Raw genomic sequence first — 18,992 nt, 5'->3', positions numbered from 1 at the left:
ACACAGCAGAAAAGGGTCCCAGGTCCCAGGTCCCAGCCTGTCTCAGTCCAAGCTGATAACTTAAATGTCTTAGCAATGGTCCCTGAATCAATGTCTGCTGATTGTTATGGACTGAATGTCTGTGTCCCCCTAAAATTCATATGCTGAAGCCTTAACCCCCTACTGTGATGAAATTTGGAGGTGGGCCTTTTGGGAGATAATTAGGTTTAGATGAGATCATGAGGGTGGGGCCCTGGTCCAATGGGATTAGTGTTCTTATAAGAAGAGACACCAGGGACTTCCCTGGTGGCGCAGTGGTTAAGAATCTGCCTGCCAGTGCAGGCGACACAGGTTTGATCCCTGGTCCAGGAAGGTCCCACATGCCGCAGAGCAACTAAGTCCCTGTGCCACAGCTGCTGAGCCTGTGCGCTAGAGCCCACGAGCCACAACTACTGAGCCCATGTGCCACAACTACTGGAGCCCATGTGCCTAAAGCCCGTGCTCTGCAACAAGAGAAGCCACCACAATGAGAAGCCCACTCACCACAACGAAGAGTAGCCCTGCTTGCTGCAACTAGAGAAAGCCTGCATGCAGCAACAAAGACCCAATGCAGCCAAAAATAAATACATTAAATAAATAAATTTATTTTTTAAAAAAAAAGAAGAAGAAGAGACACGAGAGAGCGCTCTCTCGTTCTCTTTCTCTGTCACGTGAGGACCCAGTGAGAAGGTGGCTGTCTGCAAGCAAGGAAGAGAGCTCTTGCCAGAACCCAACCATGTCAGCAACCTGATCTCAGACTTCTAGCCTCCAGAACTGTGAGAAATAAATGTCTGTTGTTCAAGCCATCTAGTCTATTATATTTTATTATGGCAGCCTGAGCAGACTAAGACACTGATCAGATCTGGAAGTGGTTAACTCCAGCACAGAGGAAGGGAAAGAAAAGAATCAGAAGGAAATTGAGGAGTTTTTGCTCCCATATATCTTCTCATTCTTATATTTACCAGTTTTCCCAATAGCTTCTCTTTTTTATTATTATTTTTAAATTTATTATTTATTTATTTTTGGCTGTGTTTGGTCTTAGTTGTGGCACACAGGATCTTCGTTGAGGCAGGTGGGATCTTTGCTGTGGTGCGTGGGCTTATCTCTAGTTGCAGTGCGCAGGCTCTAGGGCGTGTGGGCTCTAGTAGTTTGCAGTACTCAGGCTCTAGCTGAGGTGCGCGAGCTCAGCAGTTGTGGCACCCGGCCTAGTTGCCCCTCAGCGTGTGGTGTCTTAGCTCCCCCGCAGCATGTGGTGTCTTAGTTCCCTGACCAGGGATTGAACCCGTGTCCCCTGCATCGGAAGGTGGAGTTTTTACCCCTGGACCACCAGGGAAGTCCCTCAATAGCTTCTCTTTTGACTGCTAAAAACAGATGACTCTCCAAACTGGATTCCAAACCCTCCATTGTTCAGTGGACTTGTCTAAAATCTGAACGTGTTCATAATGGAACCACCCTGCTTCTCCTCCCCATCACTTCCAGCACCAGAGTCTCAGAGTTGAGAGGAACCGTCGACATTGCTTTGTTGGGCTTTTCAAGATGTGGAAATGCCTCTGTGTCATCCCATTCCAGGGAGAGGACTTCAGACATGCCATGCAGCCCACTGCTTTTCACACAGCCCTAGCTTTCAGGAAACTCTTCCTAATATTGGAACAAAGCTAGCCATATCATCACAAACTCTAGTTTAATGACAACATTTAACTAATATTTTGGAGGCAACTACTGTATGCCAGACACTGGGCTACACACTGGGGAACCATCATTGGGTGAGATCAACAACTCGGCCCATTTCTTCATAGAGCTTACCATCTATTGGAGAAGGTAGACAATGAATGAGGGATTAAAGCACTTGCAGATGGTGGTCAAGACTGTGGAGAGTGTATGCAGGCTGCTGTGATAGAGAATGATGGATGGTAATGTAGAGGAGTCTACTCTCATAGCGTAGTCAGAGAAGCTTTATCTGAACAGCTGACTTTAAACTGAGATTTCAGGGACCAGAAGGAGCCAGTCGCATGAGGAGCCAGGGGAAGAACCTTCCAAATGGAGGGAAAGGCAAGTGCAAAGACATTGGAGAGTTTGGGGGACCAAGAAGAAGGTAGGGTGGCTGGGACATCGTGGGAGGTGGGTGAAAGTGACCCAGGATGAAGTTGGAGAGGTAGGTGTCCTCTTAGTGTAAGAATAAGCTACTGAAGAATTTAAACAGGAGAATGACATGGTCTGATTTTTAGTTTAGGAGGATCACTCTGGCTGGAACATTTTTTTAAAATGATGCTAGAGAAATTGGACATCCATAGGCAAAAAAAAAAAAAAAAAAAAAAAAAAAAAAAAGGGAAAAGGAAAAAAGAAGAATCTTTACCTAAACCTTATAAAACAATTAACTGAAAACAACATTATCCACACCTAGATATATATACAACTGAAATGCACATATGTGCACCAAAAGACATGTACATAATTGTGTATAGCAGCATCATCTGTAATAGCCAAACTGGGAAACCACCTAAATGTCCATCAAGAGAAGAAAGGCTAAATAAATGGTATTATATTCATGCAGTGGAATACCATATACAGCAATGTCACTGTCTGCACCAACTGGAATTAACCTCACAGTGTTGAGCAAAGAAGCTAGATACAAAAATATAATACTTCATAATTCCATTTATAGAATGCTCAAAAACAGGCACTATGAAACCATACTATTTACAAGTTTAAACTGGCAAAAAAAATTTTTTAAAAAACCACCAAAGTGATGACCATAAAAATCAGGTTTGTTGTCACTTAGGAGGAAGGGGGTGAAAAGTGACTGGGAGGAGAACAGGAAGTGCTCCAGGAGTGCTAACATTCTGGCTCTCAATCTGGGTGATGCTACAGGAGGGTTTGCTTTGATAAATCATTGAGCTGAATGCTTTGTTTTGAGTGTTTTCTGTATTTTTGTTATATTTTACAAAAAAAGGAGCTTAAAAAAAAAAAAGGAAAGGAAGGAGAAGAAAGCGCGTGATGGAAGATGAGCCTGGGAAGTTGGGCTGTACATTGGACATAGTAAGTGGGCTCTGGTGGTAAATTTGAAATTTCCAGTGAGATGTACTCAGTGCAATTTGGAAGACAAAAGTGAGACAGAACCCCTTTCCTGCCCTTTCACCTATGTCCCCTGGCAAGCAGAGTTGTGGGGCTTGGGGTTTCAGTAGGTGTGTTCTAGTGCCTGGTCACTTACTCTGTGGGCGTTGAAAGACACCTGCAGTGGCAGTGGTGGTTTCTTGACCCCTGGATCACAGCTATGGTGAATATCCTTGAACATGACATTCCCAGCCTCAGCTTCCTGCCTGGAAATAGGCACAGATATATAATCCTCATAAAGGGAAGAGGGAGAATGAATAACACAAACAGTAATACAGTCCACCACGGTGTCCTAGAAATCTTCATAACTGTGTAATAAAGTCCCTCATGGCAAAGAGCTGGGAAAACATGGACTCACATGTAAAATACAAAACATAAAACTATAAAACTTTTAGAAAAAAATGTAAAACACAAAACTATAAAACATAAAAATGTAAAACATATAGCTATAAAACTTTTAGAAAAAAGTATAAAACTATAAAAATTTAGAAATACACTGGTGATACTTGAAGAAAAGTTTCAGAACAAAGGGCTAGCTGAAGAGTTTATAGACTTGACACTAAAGGCATGGTCTATAAAAAGAAAAAATGATAAAATGAACCTCATCACAATGAAAACCTTTAGTTCTGCAAAAGATCCCATGAAGAGGGTTCAAAAACAAAAACAAAACAAACAAACAAAAACAAGCTATAGAATTGGAGAAAATATTTGTGAACCACATGTCTGGAAAGGATTTGTATCTCAGCTCTTGTATAAAGAACTCGCAAAATTCAACAGTAGAGAAAAAAACAGTCCAGACTGAAAATGGGCAAAAGACATTGTAATAGGCTGAATGGTGGCCCCCAAAGACATGGGGTTCTAATCTCTGGAACCTGTAAATGTTAGCTCATTTGGAAATAGAGTCTTTGCAGATGTGATTAAGTTAAAGGATGTTGGGATGAGGAGATTATCCTGGATTATCCGGTGGGACCTAAATGCAATCACATGTGTCCTTATAAGAGGAAGCAGAGGAGACTGACACAGACACACAAAAGAGAAGGCAGTGTGAAGATGGAGCAGAGGGAGATCTGAGGATGTTGATCTTAAAGATGTGGCCTTGTGGCCACGAACCCAGTAATGCCGACAGTCACCAGAAGCTGGAAGAGGCAAAGGACAGATTATCCCCTAGTCACCTCACTCATACGCTTCATTCCACAAGGATCTGAACACCTGCTAAAGCCTGCTGCTGCCTCTTAGATGATGTTTCTAACTATCGTGTTTTCCCTTTCCACTTAATCTCAAGGAGAAGCCACTTTTGGTTTAATTTTTGTCATCTGCTTCATGAATCCACCTGTGGAAGCAGGGAAGTGGTAAAACACTGGGCGAATATGACATCTTATTATAGTTTAATTACTTTTGGTTTCATACTCTGCTCCCTTCCCCCAAAGGACAGTAAAAGGGTGTGTCAGTTCAGATGGATGGTGATGGCAAGATGGAAACACTTAAGGATAGAAAAGAGAAAACAGGAACGGGAATATCGGTGAACTCTTAGAAGGTAATCTGCTTGTCTGGAGCATCTTCCTAACATGAGATCTGAGACAGGGGTGCAGCTGCAAGCATGGAGCAGAGAAAGAGCTGGGAAGCCCTCCACACAGCTGCCTGTTAGGAAGACTGGACTCCTCTAGCTTTTGCTCATCCTCAATGGCGAAAGATTTCCACTTTCAGCTCTGACTTTTCCTACCGCCCAACAAGAAATGAAACTTTGCTTGTTCTGGGAATATGGGGCTTGAAAAACAAGAAGTGCTTTGGAAAATGTGCTGGGATCTGAGTGGCTTATAATTGATGATTTCCTTCCTCCACTGTGGTCCAGCAAACCGGGAAGATGTAACAGGGAATTCTAACCCTCCCTCAGGGAAGACGCCTACTTAATGCCTAACGAAGATCAGTATTCCATCCTCTGTGATTGTGTAAGACTTCAGGACTGGTGCTGACATCTGGCCACAGTTTCGGCACCCTGACTTTGTTTTTGCTCTAAGATGTTCTTTGCTTTCTAATTCAGCCAGAAAACATTTTCTTGAGTTTCAACTTCTTAGGGTGAATCAATACAGTGAATAACAGGAAAGAGGTTTCGGTGGTTTATATTTCAACTACTCAATACCTACCTAGAATGCATAGAGAGTTTAGAGGGAATGGAAGTCCTTCTGCTTACTGCATGCTGTTGGAAATTATCCTGCCAGTAGAGCAAACAGCATATACTAAACAGATTGAGTGAAGAGCAATAAACCAGATGTACTCAAGACATAAGAAAATGATAGGTTCGGGCCCTTGCCTCTGGGGATGGAGTTAAATGGAGAAGCTGGTCGCGCTGTACACACATACCACATATTAAAACCCATGAAGCAGAGCTATAAAAACAAGCCCAGAGCTTGTTAGCACCGGGCTGCCCTTAACCAGAAATCACTTTTCCAGCAACATGATACACGCATTTTTTCAAAAATGGTTGCTCCTCAGGTGGAGAGCTAGGTGGATAAGCAGAAGGGAAGGGCCCCCCAAGACCGCAACACCTATAGGCCTTCGTGTGTACCTATTAATATTCTCAGCACAAATTCAGCAGTCCTGAATCAGAGAACAGTCCTAAGCTAGGTATATAGCTTATTAAAATGGCTGCTGTAGTGAACAGGACGGAGGGAGGGAGGGAGCTAGCTTTTACTTATTTACTTATTTGTTTGTTTGTTTATTTATTTAGACTGTAAGCTTGAACTAAGTGGACTTTGATGAAGCTCTTCCCTGGAAGTGGTCAGAGGGATTTTGCTTTAAGAACTGCTCATGAAAATTCCAGAAGTGGGTCAACTCCTTCATTCACTTGTTCATTGAGCAAATGATCCTGAGCCAGGTGCTGGAGGTTAAAAAATTGAAAAAAAAATAAAAACCCACCCTGCCCGCAGGGAGCATATAGACGAGTGAACAAACAGATACAGTAGAATTGTGATAAGTACATAATGGGAGTCTGACTCTACTTAAGGTGTGGGAAGATTTCACTGATGTGGGTCTTGGAAAGTAAGAAGTTTGCATGGCCATCCTGATTGGTGGGCAGAAGGGGAGTGTCTGGGATCTCCAGGCAGAGGACAGACTATGTGGCGGCATGAGAAAGGATGCATAGTCTTAGAGCAATAAATAGCAAGGAAAAGTGACTAGGAAAACGGGTAGAGGCCAGATCATGGGCTTTTCTGATGGTAGGATTCGGATTTTGTTTCGTAGGTATTAGAGAGCCATACAAGGCTTTGAAACAGGAGAGTTATATGGTCAGATGTTAGATGGAGAAATCTCCTTGGTACATATTGGAGAGGGGCAGACAATGGGAGATTGTTGTCAAAGTCCAGATGAGAAATTAAGAAGGGTTAAACCGGCCGGTGGCAGTGGGCTGGAAGGGACAAAATTAATCAGGGCAGTGTATGGAGTAGAAGAATCAACTTGTAGGAACTGTGAAGACTCTAGAGGCCTATCACCAAAACAAAAGGAAGTTAGTCCCTCAAGCAGAGTATCAGAACATGTTCAAAGGAGAAAAAGGCCAAAAGGGCTTCCCCAGAAATTACTCCTCTGTGATGGGGGAACAGGCAGGGAGCTGGGAGGAAAGGAAGCTAGCAGAGGTATCCACTAAGCTGAATTGACATCACCTTGAGTTCACATTGTTGTTTAGGCCTAAAAATCCAATAGAATATAGTTAAAAATTGCAGGCCAGATCAAGACTGAAGACATTTTTTGTTTGTTTGTTTGCATCTTCTGCAAGTTCCTTTTTAAAAAAAAGACTACTTTGGGCTTCCCTGGTGGCACAGTGGTTGAGAATCTGCCTGCCAATGCAGGGGACACGGGTTCGAGCCCTGGTCTGGGAAGATCCCACATGCCGCGGAGCAACTAGGCCCGTGAGCCACAACTACTGAGCCTGCGCATCTGGAGCTTGTGCTCCGCAACAAGAGAGGCCGCGACGGTGAGAGGCCCGCGCACCGTGATGAAGAGTGGCCCCCGCTCGCCGCAACTAGAGAAAGCCCTCGCACAGAAACGAAGACCCAACACAGCCAAAAAGAAAGAAAGAAAGAAAGAAGCTTTCATTTAAAAATAAATAAATAAAATAAAATAAATTAAAAAAGACTACTTTGAAAAATGTATTTAGTTTAACGTGTGTTGAATCAAAATTCACATACAGTGAAATGCATAGGTTTTTATGTACACTATTGATAAATTTCACTTCTTTCACACACAATACACAAATGTATACGTCTGGGTAATAAACACTGCAGTCAAAATAATACATTATTTCTGTCACCCAAGAAGTTCTCTCTTGCCCCCTTCCTGATAGTCTCTACCATCCATAGATAACAATTGTTCTGATTTCCATCATCTAATTAGTTTTACTTGTCCTTGAATTTCATATAAAATAAGTCAGACAGTATGTACTTTTTCTTAGCTGAATGGATATCTCACAATTTCTTTCTCCCATTTTCTGTTGATGGATATTAGAGCTGTTTCTAATTGGGGGCTACTGTGACTATAACTGATATAAATATTATTGTACAAGTCTTTTTGTGGATATATGTTTTCATTAGTCTTGGGTAAATATTAAAATTGGAATTTCTAGGTCATGGGGCATGGGTATATTTAACTTTATAAGGAACTGCCAAACCATTTTTCCAAAATTGTACCATTTACACTCCCACTAACAATGTATGCTTTTATTTCTAGTGCAAAGTGGTATTCTATTGTGCTTTTTAATTTATATTTCCCTGAAGACTAATAATGTTGAACATCCTTTCACATGCCTGTTGATCATATTGCTTCTTTTTTAAACTGTCTGTTGAAGCCCATTTTTCCATTGGGTTGGTTGTCTTTTTATTATTGAGTTGTACAAGTTATTTATATACTCTGAACACAAACCTTTCATTGGCTGTATGTAATGCAAATATTTTCTCCCAGTCTTTGACTTGTCTTTTGATTTTCTAGACATCTTTCAATGAACAGATTTTAAAATCTTTTATGAAATCCTATTTACCAATTTTTCATGGTTAGTGCTTTTTATGTCCTTTCTAAGAAGAGTTTGCCTCATCCAAGTTTGCAAAGATATTCTCCTAAGTTTTCTTCTAGAAGCTTTATAGTTTTAGTTTTTTTTTTTTTTGGTCGCACTGTATGGCATGCGGGATCTTAGTTCCCTGACCAGGGATCGAACCTGCGCCCCTGCAGTGGAAGGGCAAAGCCTCAACCACTGGACCGCCAGGGAAGTCCCTATAGTTTTCGCTTTTAATTTGGGTTTATGGTCATCTCAACTTTTGTGTATGGCAGGAGATAGGGATCAAAGTTCACTTTTCCTGCATACATGTCCCATTCTTCCAGCACTATTTACTGAAAAGACTTTCCCCTTAGTGACTTTGTCGAAAATTAATTGATAGTATATATGTAGGTATATTTCTGAATTTTCTAATATGTTCTTTTGATCTAGTTGTTTGTCCTTATGCCAAAATCATTTTGGCTTGATTAACATAATATTATCACAAGTCTTCAAATCAGGTAGTAGAAGTCTTCCAACTGTGTTTTTATTATTGTTTTGACTATTCTAAGTGCTTTGATTTTCCACATAAATTTCAGAATTATCAGTTTAGACAAAAAACTGTTGATATTTTGATTGGATTGCATTGAATCCATAGAGTAATTTTTTTTTTTTTTTTTTTTTTTGTGGTACGTGGGCCTCTCACTGCTGTGGCCTCTCCCGTTGTGGAGCACAGGCTCTGGACACGCAGGCTCAGCGGCCATGGCTCACGGGCCCAGCCACTCCGCGGCATGTGGGATCTTCCCGGACCGGGGCACGAACCCGTGTCCCCTGCATCGGCAGGCGGACTCTCAACCACTGCGCCAACAGGGAAGCTCTGTTTTTTTTTTTTATATCTCAGTATTATTGATTAATAATTTAATTACATTTGGTCAGAGAACATACTCTGTAAGACTTTTTTTTGAAATTTACTGATACTTATTTTTAATGACCCATAACTTGGTCTATATTAGAGAAATTTCCATGTGCATGAATAGAAATAGTATATTCTACAATTTGGATTGGATTACCCTATAAATGTCCATTAGATCAAGTTGGTTGACAGAGTTGTCCTACAAATAGGACAGCATATATTCTATGTATATAGTATCTATTCTTATTGATTTTCTCTCTCCTTGTTCTATCAATTATTTAGAGAAGGGTACTAAAATCTTGAATTATGATTGTAGATCTGTCTCTCTTTTTTTTTTTAGTTCTGTTAGTTTTTGCTTCACGTGTATTAAACCATAAGCGGTGGCACGGTTTTTTTCATCAGGAGGCACATATGTCTGGTTGTCTCTCTTTTTATGATGTTAGTAGTTACTGATGGTTAATCCTTTGATCCATTAATTTATTGAAGGTTACAAAATGGTGATATTTTAATTCTCTCATTTCTTCTTCATTTAGTAGTTTCTTCTCAAACTACTATTTTGTTAATCAGTTATACTATTTATATAACTGCTCATTCTTTCCATTCATACACCAGTTTTCAAAATAATGAATTGGTTGCCAATCATCTTTCTAAGGTGACCACTTATGGTTTTTAAAAAATACCATTATAAATACATGGATTTGAACAGATTTGATGGATTTTAATTCATTTCAACTATAGTCCTTACTGACACACTGTAACATCTTTTGCCGGTGGAAGACTTTTCCAGTTGCCTCCTGATTCTTGTTTACATGACTTTAATTGTTTTTGATAGTTTCATTTTCAATTGATGTACGAGATCAGACCCATCTCGTACATTTCTCACCCCAGACTTGGTATCGGCCATTTCTTCAAGAAGCACCCATGTTTTTCTTTTTAAAGTGGGATATTTCAATACCACAATCTGGGTGCTAGGGATGAATCTTGCTTTTGGTTTGGTCACTGTTTCTAGGTCTAACTGTTTCTTAAACAGAGTTGCAACCAATTTTCTAACTTTAGCCACACATTCACCCCCACTTTCAAAAGTCATTACTGCCACTGACTCCTAAGCTTTTTGGGAATTCTGTAGCCTTCTCCAATCATGGTTATCATTCAGCCTTTTCACGTCTGTTAAGTCATTCACTTCTTGTCCATCAGCTTCCCAGTTTGTTATTGCTTTTGTCTCCCCTCCTGTTAACCCATTCTTGTAGGTTTATGCCTGCAATAGACAAAGTCGCTTTATTCTTCTTTCATAAGGGCATTAGGAGGAAGTGAAAGAAAAGACATGGGTCCACTTTCTCATTTTTAGCTCTGAAACTCTCCTTGACCTTTGTATTCGTTGTTCAAGTACAGCCTTCATTACTACTTAGTAAACATTTGTGGAAGAAAACTGTCCTCTCTTGGGCTTGCTTTGTGACAAGATGGGTCAGTCCAGGACATGCTGGATGAGTTGTTCCTAGACACTTTCCATTTCTCCTCATTCCCGGACTTTGCCTTGCATATTCCCTGGCAATCGCCTCATTATTTAAGTTTTAGATCCTGAACTTGCGTTCCCCTGAATTTCAACACATATCTGGTTGATCTGGACTTTCTGATTCTGTCATGCTTAGAGCCCCTTCTTGCTTATTCATCTTGCTATTGACTGACTAGTCACCAAAGTTTAATCCGGAGCTCAGATTCCCGGGTGAGGCTACTGGTCAACGGTAAGCTGCAACAGAAACCCTTTAGCTGAGTAAGACCTGAACATGCTGAGTTTTAAGGCAGGTAGGTCTGCCCAAACAGGAAGAAAGCTTTAGGAAAGAACCATTCTCATCCGTCTATAAAACATGGAATGTCATTCAACCCAGAGCTCCTTTGGCTTAAAGAAAGTTGAGCTCTACTCCGTTGAGCTCTACTCCCCACCCTAAAGCCCAGGGAGGAGACTTTTTGCCAGAATTATTATTTATTTCAAAACATTTTATATTCTGAGGAAGAGAAAAAAAGACATCTACATTATTTGGTTTGGAAGTTATTTTGCTTTGCCCGAGTTATTCCTCATCTTCCAAATAATTTGTGGGATGAGGGGATTACCTGATATCTCATGTGAAAAGGAAAAAAGGAAGAGGAGAATAACTCTCAAAATTCTCTGGGGAAGCAACATGCAATTAAAATTGGAAAAGGAGGCACCAGTGACACATTCCATTTACTTGCAGTAAACACTGTGTAGAGGATGCCTTGACCACAGAATCCACAATGCCAGAAATGAAGGCTGACTCCTTTTCTCAAATGTGACATATTTTCTTCAGAATTTTGCTATGATCTTTGCTATGACTGCCCCATGTCACTCAGTTACTGGAAACCTACAATGCCAGTTCTTTGCTAAGTGTCTTTGGCAAGGCCTTTGCTAGTGTTTAATCACAGTAAGAAGTTTCCAGAGACTTTATTAGCTGTATAAAGAATTATAGAGATATTAGCCTAAGTTGGATGAAGCCCAGAGCAGCTGTACTGCTCTTCAAGTGCAGGAGAATTTCTCAGAGATACATTATGCTAACAGAAAAGTGTCCTGGGATTTAACCTTTAAATTATGTTAACAATGAACATAAGTGTTCCTCGTTTTACAAAACAGCTGTATTCCTGAAAATAGTTGTGTAAATCTCCCATCTCATACCTACTCTTACTTCCCCTTTGAATACATTGTAATTTCCAGAATGCTTAATCTCCATTTATGGCTGAATGTCAATGTACATACTGTTATCTTTCAATTCCTCTACTTCTCCAAGTTTCCTTGACAAGTACTTGAATATAAAAAATGTAAATATACTCTGATAGCTATGTATTTAGGAGGTGTTTATTAAATGTTTGGGTAAAGTGAATATTCGCTCAGTATATTTTGATTTTTACATATTGATAGGAATTAAGTCTAGGCTTTATCCAAAATGTATGACTAGGGAAGGGGTGCCTTGCAAAAACAAGGGAGCCCACTAAGTTTGCCATTTTTATTTGTTTAGCTTGCAAATTTCGACGGTTCCCAAATGCCAATTTTCCAATCAGTCTGTAACAAAGCTTCCACAGGACTACCATTAAAAGAGTAAAAAGGGGGAATAAATGACCTTTTAGAAGGCTAAATGCATTCAGTTTCAAAGATTATCCTTCATAATCCTGAGATTATGGCCTCCTTTCCTTATTGATGCTCAAATGCCCTCTCAGATCTGAAATGGTGATGGTTTGTATAGATGGTTTTTCAAAGATGTCCTTATATGGCAAATATTAAAAGGGGGCAACCCTACAACAGCCTCCCAATATTTTTTGGAAATTAACTGATCAGTGAAACTCACAAGTATGGAATCCGCTGGTTTACTTAACCTTCTGAAATGTATTTGCCTGTAATTAATATATACTGGCATGAGGTACTGGGAGTGCTTTGGCTATGCATAATTTATGGAAGGAGACAAATATGCTCTTCCTTTTGAAAGTAAAAATAAAAAGATTCCACGGTTGAAGGCTTCCCTGGTGGCTCAGTGGTTGAGAATCTGCCTGCTAATGCAGCGGACACGGGTTCGAGCCCTGGTCTGGGAAGATCCCACATGCCGCGGAGCAACTAGGCCCGTGAGCCACAACTACTGAGCCTGCGCGTCTGGACCCTGTGCTCCGCAACAAGAGAGGCCGCGATAGTGAGAGGCCCGCGCGCCGCGATGAAGAGTGGCCCCCGCTCGCCGCAACTAGAGAAAGCCCTCGCACAGAAACGAAGACACAACACAGCCAAAAAAAAAAAAAAAGAAAAATTCCACTGTTGAAATGGGTGTCATCAATGTATTTTCTATTAATCATTAAATATCATCCTTTTCAAATTAATCTAATTTTCCATTTATTCCAGTGCTTGATTAGCCAACAACACTGCTTCTCAAAGTAAATTTTGTAAGGGCACTAGTTCCCTGTGTAACAGTTTTCCATGCTGCATGACAAATTACCACAATCTTAGCAGCTTTAAACAACAAACATTTAGATTTCCACCTCTAGGATGACAGTGTTGAGAGCTCTGCAGTCTCCAGCAAAACAAGCATAAGGAGTGAAAATTATTTCTTAAATCCTAATATTTAAAGTCTCTGGAAATCGTCCTTAGGGTATAGAGCAAATGAAGAAATACTTATTCAAGAAAACCTGGTAAAACTTGGCGAGAACGGCGAGAGTCTGTAGTATTTGAACCATGACTCATCCCCTCCCTCCCTCCTCCCAGCTCAATGGGACAAAAACTCTATTCCAGGCAGGTGACGCCAAGAACACAGGGCTCCCTCTTCTCCCATCTCTCACTTATGGGATATGGTATCTTCCTGGCAGAGGCAAGCCATTGGAAGTTCTCGTCAGCCCCAGCTATGCGCTGGTGAGGAGGTTGAGAAATCAGAAACCTCATGCACGGCTGGTGGAAATACTGCCTTGGAAAACAGTTTGGCAGTTCCTCAAAAGTTTAATCATAGAGTTACCATATGACCCAGCAATTCCACTCCTGTACATATACCCAGGAGAAATGAAAACACATGCCCCCCAAAAAACTTGCACACAAACATTCGTAGCAGCATTATTCATAAGAGCCAAGAGGTAGCAAAAAGAAACGCTCATCGGTTGATAGCCAAATGTGGTATAACCACCCAATGGCATTATTCAGCAATTTTTAAAAAATGAAATACTCATACATGCCACAACATGGATAAACCTTGAAAACATTGGGCTAAGTGAAAGAAGCCAGTCACAAGAGACCACATATTGTATGACTCCATTTATATGAAATGTCTACAATAAACAAAGTTATAGAGACAGAAAGGAGGTTAGCGGTAGCCTAGGGCTGAGGGAATAGAAGAATGGTGGGTGACCGCTAAAAAATATGGGCTTGCTTTTGGGAGTACTGAAAATATTAGGAAACTGATTATGGTGATGGTTTCACAATGCTGTGAAGAGAATAAAAACCAAAGAATTGTATGCTTTTAAGTGGGCAAATTGTATTGCATGTGAATAACAGCGTTAACAGAAAAAACCTACTTGACCCAACATTTATCAGCTCATGTTTTCTGTGGATCAGAATTCTAGGCATGGCTTAACTGGGTAGTTTGCTTAGGATCTCACGAAGCTACAATGAAGGTGGTGGGCAGGGCTGTGATCATATCTGAGGTTGGGATCCCCATCTAAGTTAACTTGGTTGTTGGCTGCATTCATGTCCTTGCCATTGTAGGACTGAGGTCCTCAGCTCCTACAGGCTACCTACCATTCTTGCACATGGCCCTCTCCACAACACGGCAGTTCGCTTCTTCAATGTCATTTACAAGCTTTGGTGATTTTGAATAAATGAGCTAACCTATGTTCCACCTTCTTCATTTGAACCTGGTAACAACAACAACAGCAACAATAAAAATAGTAGCTGCTTACCATGGTTGTTGTAAAGATCAAATAATATGCCTGGCTCCTCATATCAGTCAACAAATCATAGCTGATACACTATTAATAAGCACAGGATGGTAACAGATGTGGCATAAAGAAAGCGTTCTATGGTTTAAAAACAAAAGTTTGGAGGATCTGACTTCTAGAATGATGTAGTAAAGAAAAAATCTGGTCCTCCAAAAAGCAATGAGAACACCAGTAAAAATTACCCAAATCAACATTTTTATAACTCTGGAAATTAAAAGTTTGCAATGATCCAATAAATGTTTATTAAAAGGAGGAGAAGGGGGAGAGAAGAAGCAACTGAACCTCAGTAAGAAGAATGAACTTTGTGGTGTTTTAACTTGTCCTATCCCATCTCCCCCTCCTCAGCTCCATGGTAGCCAACAACAACGATGGTAGGCATGAATTGGCAGGGGGGAAACATGTCTGAGGTCCCCTAAAAAGCCCCATCCCCAGGGAACTGGCACTGTTTGACCTGACTGGCAGTTCCTTGGAAACACCCACTTGCAGGGCTTGTCTTTATCTGATCTGACTCAGAGTTTTCTCAGTGTCAACAGCCTTTTCCCTGGGGCATTTGTTGAAAATAATTAGTGGCAATGGTTTAACATCACAGCTGCCTAAGGCAGCACTAACAGTGGGAGCAACGAAGCAGCTGCCCAAAAACATAAAAGGAAAAGCTGGGGAATGAAATATCCATAGGGGTCTTTGAAAAAGCTCTGACACATTCCTGGGAATCTAGAAGGCCGCATACGTGGGCAGGGCTGTGCACTTCCCCAGGAAAGTCCTGAGAAGGCTATAATCTTTCACCTCTGGCTGACCTTGAAGCTCCAGGCAAGCAAGAAGTGAAGGCCAAGGCAGTGTTACAAACTGCCCGTCAGAGCATTGAAGGCATTTTCCAACACATACAGAGCCTCTAGACAGAGGCTGGGAGACTTTAAGGTATTTAAGGAAATCTCTATTTGATGAACCCTAAACTAATCTAGCAGACTTCAATGGCAACACATTGAGTATAGACTTTACAGAATTCATTTAGAAAAGTCACTAAACAAACAGTAACAATAACAACAACAAACAGCAACAGCAAAAAAGCCCAGGGGAGGGGGGTACAATTTTCAGTCACTGTATTACATAATTTAAATATCCAAGTGTCCACAAAAAATTGTGAGACATGCAAAGAAACAGGAAAGGATGACCCATACACAAGGAAAAAATAGCAGTCAACAGTAATTATCCCTGAGAAATACCAAATGTTGGAATTATTGGACAAAGAACTTAAAAGCGATTACAAATATTTTTAGAGAACTAAAGGCAACTATGTTTAAAGAACTAAAGGAGAGTATGAGAACAATGTCTTACCAAATAGTAAACATTAATAAAAAGATAGAAAATATAAAAAAGAATGACCACAACATTGTAAATCAACTACAATAATAAAAGGAAAGAAAATATAAAAAGAATAAAACAAAGTAAGAGAGCCAACATGCTCTTCCAGAAATACCAAAAGGAGTCCTTCAGGTGGAATGAAAGGGTACTAGGCAGTAACTTGAATACGTATGAAGAAATAAAGAGCACCGGGAAAGGTAACTACATAGGTAAATATAAAAAGGCAGTATAGATATTGCTTTTGCTCATAAGTCTCTTTTTCTTCTATCTGATTTAAAAGGCAACTGCATAAACAATCATTGTAAATCCGTGTTGATGGCCACATGATGTATAAAGACATAATTTGTATGATGATAATAACAGTACAAAGGAGAGTGGAGGAAATGGAGCTCACGGGCTCTAGAGCGCAGGCTCAGTAGTTGTGGCGCATGGGCTTAGTTGCTCTGTGGCATGTGGGACCTTCCCGGACCAAGGCTCGAACCCGTGTCCCCTGAATTTGCAGGTGGATTCTCAACCACTGTGCCACGAGAGAAGTCCTGGATTTTTGTTTTAATTTGAGGAGATAATGGCCTTAATAAAATTAAACAAATTTCTTTATTTCTCAGAGCCTTGAATAAGCTTTGAGATATGCTGGTCTACCTCATTCTAATGAGTAAGTAATACGTCCTATCTTGGAGTCAAATTTGGATACACTTCTGGTCAATTTTGTGTCAGAACTGGTTTGTGTACAATACTGCACATTTTGCTGTCAAAATTTCCTTAGTTTCTTTAACACTATTGTTGGGTTTCTGACTTTTTTCCCTTGCAGCTCCCCCCATATTGCTACTAAAAAAATGTTTTCCCAAGAGGAACACATTATTTCTTCCATGGTTTCCTACTATTCCTTTTCTTCTTTCAAGTGGCATAGATAGGAAGGTGAAGAGTAATTACACAGTATAAAATTCCTGATGATGAGAATAACCCAGAGACAATTCTTAACAACTTTTCATTTTTCTATTATAAAACGAGCGTCTCCAGTGTTAGCTACCAAGGTGCTATGTGTACATAAAACACTTCTCTACAGCTTGTTGCTATCAGCCACCTCCAATTTTTGCCCTCTCCAATTCAAACCATTCTGTAAAAAACATTTAAATGACTTTTAAAAACAAAGCTACAATGTTATTTCAAGTCAATTACTTGGTTTTACATCTTAGGTCATCTTATCTTTTCATTCTATGCTCTCTCCCAAGGCAGCCTTATCTATTCCCACGGCTTTAGTACTGTCTAATTTATGGTAAGTGCTAACAGCTTCTAATTCTATATCGCTAGCCATTGGGTTGGCCAAAAAGTGCCTTCGGTTTTTAAGTAAAAAATAAAAGACACATTTTTCATTTTCACCAAGAAGTTTATTGAACAACGTATTCACCCTTCTGTTCCACGACCTTCTGCCATTTTTTAGGCAACTTCATAATTCCATCTTCCCAAAACTTTTTACCTTTTCGAGCAGAAAATTGTCCAGGTGCCTTTTACAGTCTTCCAGGGAATTGACATTTCTTCCATTAAGAGAATTTTGTAAAGACCGAAATAAATGGAAATCTGAAGTTGCAATGTCTGGTGAATACAGTGGTTGAGTCAGAATGTCCCAGCCAAGCTGTAACAGTTTTTGCCTGGTCATCAAAGAAACATGTGGTTTTGCGTTATCCTGATGGAAGATTATGCATTTTCTGTTGACTAATTCTGGACGCTTTTTGTCGAGTGCTGCTTTCAGTTGGTCTAATTGAGAGCAGTACTTGTGGGAATTAATCGTTTGGTTTTCTGGAAGGAGCTCATAATAGAGGACTCCCTTCCAGTCCCACCATATACACAACATCACCTTCTTTGGATGAAGACCGGCCTTTGGTGTGGTTAGCGGCGGTTCACTTCACTTGCCCCACGATCTCTTCCATTCCCCATTATTGTACAGTATCCACTTTTCATCACCCGTCACAATTTGTTTTAAAAACGGAACGTTTCCATTACGTTTAAGTAGAGAATTGTATGCGGAAATATGGTCAAGAAGGTTTTTCTTGCTTAACTTATGTGGAACCCAAACATCAACGCGATTCACATACCCACGTTGGTGCGAATGATTTTCAACGCTTGATTTGAATATTTTGAGTATGTCGGCTACCTCCCGCGGGGTGTAACATTGATTGTTCTCAAAAAAAAAAATTGATTGTTCTCAATTAATGTCTCCATTTGATTGCTGTCAGCTTCAACTGGTCTGCCCGACCCCGTGGAGCATCGTCCAGTGAGAAATCTCCAGCACAAAACTTCGCAAACCACTTTTGACACGTTCAGTCAGTCACAGCACCTTCTCCATTCACGACACAAATCTGTGTTTGCGTTTCAGTTGTGTTTTTACCTTTTTTGAAATAATAAAGCCTAATATACCCAAAACGTTGCTGTTTTTCTTCCATCTTCAATATTAAAATGGCTACGCAAAAATTCACCAATTTTGATGTCTTTTTTTAAATGCACACTGATATGAGAGCTGTCACAATACAATCTAACAAAATTGTTTCGAATGAAGTTAAAGACAACTAAGTGAGCCATCTTACAGAAAAAACCGAAGAAACTTTTGGCCCACCCAATAAATATTTAACTATTGCACTGCCTCCCTGATTGCTCTGCCTGAACATCTCAAAAGAACCTCACATTCTACATGGCGTCAAACTGAATCTGTGTGTTCCTCCCACCTCCACTCCCTGCCACATCCAAAGAATCACTCCTGCTCTGATGTTTTTCTACTGATGCTTCCAGAAACCTCTCCTCCACCTTCTACCTCAAACCAATCAACTCCTATCAATTCTACATTCTTAATATATCTAGAATTTGGCCCTCTCTCTCCATTTCTAATGCCACTTCCTTTCTCCATAACACTGTTATCTCTCCTGGATCACTACAATTGCCTCTTATCTCTTACCTTAGATTCTATTTGGCAAACACATCTATTACATTTTCATACCACTAATTTATTTATTTATCTATTATTGTTGTTATTATTATTATTTTCTTGGCCGTGCCATGCAGCATGTGGGATCTTAGTTCCCTGACCAGGGATCAAATCCGCGCTCCTTGCGTTGGAAG

The sequence above is a fragment of the Tursiops truncatus genome, chromosome 6 (genome assembly GCF_011762595.2).
Source record: "Tursiops truncatus isolate mTurTru1 chromosome 6, mTurTru1.mat.Y, whole genome shotgun sequence".
In the NCBI taxonomy this organism is placed as follows: domain Eukaryota; kingdom Metazoa; phylum Chordata; class Mammalia; order Artiodactyla; family Delphinidae; genus Tursiops; species Tursiops truncatus.
The sequence above is the reverse complement of the archived record's forward strand: the minus strand, read 5'-3'. Positions refer to the sequence as shown.